Source organism: Apteryx mantelli, chromosome 13, assembly GCF_036417845.1.
Source record: "Apteryx mantelli isolate bAptMan1 chromosome 13, bAptMan1.hap1, whole genome shotgun sequence".
NCBI classification, from domain to species: Eukaryota; Metazoa; Chordata; class Aves; order Apterygiformes; family Apterygidae; genus Apteryx; species Apteryx mantelli.
The window spans coordinates 11,504,583-11,508,519 of record NC_089990.1 but is presented as its reverse complement, the minus strand read 5'-3'; the positions used below and the strand labels follow the sequence as shown (position 1 = coordinate 11,508,519).

The following is a 3,937-nucleotide window of genomic DNA, read 5'->3' as shown; positions in this document are numbered from 1 at the left end:
CAGAAAAAAGCCTGAAGTGTGTGGGGACAAAAAAGCTGGAGAGCTTTGCCCCTGCCAAGCCTTCATTGCCTCGCTGATTTGCTGCCCATGCCCCTCTCCTTTAAAAAGGAAGCTAAGGGAAGTGAGCAAGGGCAAAAAGCCCCGTCTTGGTTTTCTTTGCCCCCATGCATCTCCTTTTGCCCCATGGCTCTGGTGAAGGTCGCTGCTCCTCTTGCAGTTTTGTATCCTTAAAAATCACCCGGGTGCGGGTTGCTGGAGCTTGGTTTATTAATAAAGAGACTCTGTGTCCCAAACATCAATCATCTCACCGTTTTTGGCTGGTTGCAGCCTCAGGTCCCCGGCATGATGGACGGTGGGGCTGGGCGCAGGTCCGGACCATCTCGCTGACTTTCTGCTAATGCTGCCGCAGCGCAGGACATGCTACCAAGGAAATAAAACAGCGTCACTCTACCCATCCCACAGCTCTTCCTCGGGGAGCCAGCCCCAGCGGCTGGCAGGAGCCTCCCGGGCCGGTGGGATGGTGGCAGGGAGATGGGACTGGGGAGTTGCCCATGACCCCAGCAGCACGGCGCTGGTGTCCGAGCTGAGCCTGGAGCGCTGCCTCCTTGTCTTAGAGAAATGATTATCTGTTAATACAGATACTGTAAGCTTTACCGTAAGTAAATTCTGATTTCAACGTTTTCACGTTGCACGCTGTCTATTTTTCATTAATAGCTTATATATGGAAAAAAACATGTATGGGCAAAATTGTTTTTCCTTCATCACAGAATTTCTTAGCTGGTTCGCAGAAGTCAGCTGCCAACTGGCAAAACTAGAAAATGCACAGTTATTGATAATTAAGGCTGACTTGCTATGATCCTGGATCCTCTCAAACTTCCTTAAAGTAGCAGGATCAAAGCAAGAAACAGGTATACAAATTAGAAAACTGCTACAAATCTGCTTCCATTTTTTACTGTGTTTTCAACACAGTTTTGAATTGCTTTTTCCAATGATAAATTCTTCCTGAGATTTATACACATAATTCTTTTGAAGCGGCTGCATTCTCATAGAATTTAATGATAATGCTGATTCAAGAAAATAGTCTAGTAAGTGATCATGGGTTTGGGATGTTTGGGTAACAGGAACAAATAAAATCAGAAGTCAACGTTAAGGGTATGGTAAAGGAAACAAGCAATTATGCATGAACTTCCAATGCATGGAGTCAATTACTGTACACCTCACAACAGTATTAAGGACTAATCAATATAAGAATGATATTATATAACTTAATATATTAACAGTTGGGTGATTCCTGCAATTATTTTCTAGCTGAGACAAAAATCTCAATGCAGATTTTGTGAGAACAAATGATCATCCTTAATTTCAGAAGAAATACAAAACAAAGTTTTATGCCTCAAAACTGTAACGTACATAATTTCCTCATGTGATTATTATTGTGAAAGGGATAATATATTTTTAAACCTTGGAATATATGAAGACAGTATTTCTCAAACTTTTTAAATTGAAGGGCCATTTAAACTAAAAAGTAGTAGAAGAAAGCATCAACTATACAAGAAAGCCATTATTGCAAATGAATAGATAAACAAATTAATAGATAAACTGTACCTTTTTCATCTTCTTTGTTCATTTTCTTGTTTGTCTGCATATGAATGTGCTCATGTGGTTTGCTGAACATGATAGGAATTGATTTCTGTGCCATTTCCTGAAGTCCTACAGATCACTAAATGAATGAAACTGCAAAACATGAAAAAAATAAGCCTCAACTTTTACAAGAAAAGTAAGTTTAAATCCTCAAGTAAAACTCAGAAATACAAGTACTAGATCACGTGGCAAAAATTCAGATAATTGTGCTTTCTAAAAACACACTCATTCTGCTGTGGGCCAGCTAGCCTCTCGTTGGTATGAGCAAAAGCTAGTACAAGCGACCTAAGAGTGAACCTAAAGCAAAACAAATAATGAGATGAACAGCTGTCACTGAATAATTCAAGTCACCTTAAACAAGGCAGAAGGAGAGAAGGAAAGAAATGTGAGCGAGAGGGGGAAGAAGATCAATTACCGAAGTAAGCTAGCCTCAAAGAAAGAACTGGAAAAAATTGTTGCATGGGATCAGAGGGGAGAACCACGGAGCTAGGGCACCTCTGCCTCGCGACTGCCGAGCCCTCGCAAAGGAGGCAGCACACTGCTGCTTCGCTTCGAACAACTTTATGTCTTCCAGTAAGGCTCTTTTACCCATATTTACACTTTGCACTTGGTTAAAATCCCCCCCATTCCTAGTTGCAGAGCACCGTATAATGAACACCAAGAGGGGGCTCATGGAGGGTTTTGGTCTTTGCAGGACTCACGTGTCCGCGCACTGCTTGGTTGTACACAGCTGCACGTCGGGCAGCGCTGCCTGGCTGGCACGCAGGGCTTCTTGCAGTGGGAGGGTGGACAGGCACTGCTCTTTCATCCGTCACAGCCGTTGGATACTTTGAAAATTTCATGTCACCTCCAATTTGTGAGGTTTGTTTAAGGAAGAAAAGAGAGGAACTAGAGAAGGTATACCTACCTACATACATACATACACACACACACACACATATATGCTATTTAAAGCCCTGCCATTGACAAATGTTCCTCTGTCACACAATACCAAATTGTAACCAAAATAAGCAGGATTTGTTTCTTGTCTTTTTTTAATCTGAGATGAATTGGATGAGAAATGGAAAGCAATTCTGATTAAAATTCAAATCTATTAATGTCATAGCTGAAAAGATATAATTTCTTCTACTGCTTCCTTCCAGAAACTTAATTCAGATTATGAAAAAGTTTCAGTTCATTCGTACTCCTTAAAGTATTTATCCTCAACCAATTTTTGCCCAGATTAAAGGCTTTCTTAAAGGTCTTTTCCTGCACCATCTAATGTGAACACTACTAATAATCAAGTACTTTTAAAGGACATTGGGAGAAACAGCATTTGTCTGATAGAACTCATAGCAAGAACGGACAATGTAAAAGTTTGTCTACTGTTTTAAAATACTGTAACATTCTCAATCTTTAATGGAGAACCTTACAATTAAACCCAGGCAAGCAGGTTGTTTAAGGTTTCCATCTTCCTAGCTGTACCATTTTTACCAAGAGTAATCCTGTCAGAGATAAATATGATATTGGACTATGACTTACCAAAAAGTAAAGCATGCAGGAATAATAGCCTCAGCAAAGAGATAATATGGAAGCCAGAGTACTGTGTGTTAAAATTTTGAGTTTTATATTGGTGCTTACCTTTATGCAACATTCTGTGGATTCCATTAAAAAAAAAAAAAAATCATACAAGCCTGGAAAACAAGCAAAACCTTTACATAAAAATATACATATAGGCCTTTAACAGTATTTGTGAACTGAAAATTATTTTAAAATATCTAGGCTAGACTTCCAGCCAGTAGAAGGGTTAAGAAATTACTTTATTCCTAAGAAAATTCATAGAATGTTCACTGCATATTTCAATAATATTATTACTTCATATACATTAAATGAGAAACTAGTGTTCCCTTAAAAATTTTTTCTTATTGATTTCAGAGAAATGAAAGAAGTCATTTTCAAGTGCCTGATATCTGAATACCTTCTGAGGATATTGGTGGGGAATGCATATGTCCATGCATAATGATACAAGTCTGCCTTAGCTACAAAATAGATTCTCTTATTTCTTTTTAAAAATTACTGGAGTCCTGAACATATTTTATTGCATTATAAATATGCATATATACTCACATTTTCTTGCAGTTTAGTATATCTAACCAGTATCTCTTATTTTCTATAATTAATTTTTTATATAACTGTATTTTAGATATATTATATAGTTTATTGCTAAATTGTATACTGGATAAGACTTGAATCCAAGCAGATCGGAGAAGAGAACAAAATACTTAGGCTTAAAATAGTTGGAGTGATTATCTAAATC

At 38.2% G+C, this 3,937-nt stretch overlaps 1 long non-coding RNA gene across 1 annotated transcript; it reads right to left on the bottom strand.

Annotated features, from left to right (window-relative positions):
- Nucleotides 1-346: 346 nt before the first annotated feature.
- On the bottom strand, nt 347-3,397 carry LOC106487575 (uncharacterized). The gene is made up of 3 exons (XR_001293091.2): nt 2,343-3,397; nt 1,606-1,734; nt 347-420 (listed from the first exon to the last, which is right to left on the bottom strand). It is a non-coding gene; the product is annotated as an uncharacterized lncRNA (long non-coding RNA).
- Nucleotides 3,398-3,937: the final 540 nt, after the last annotated feature.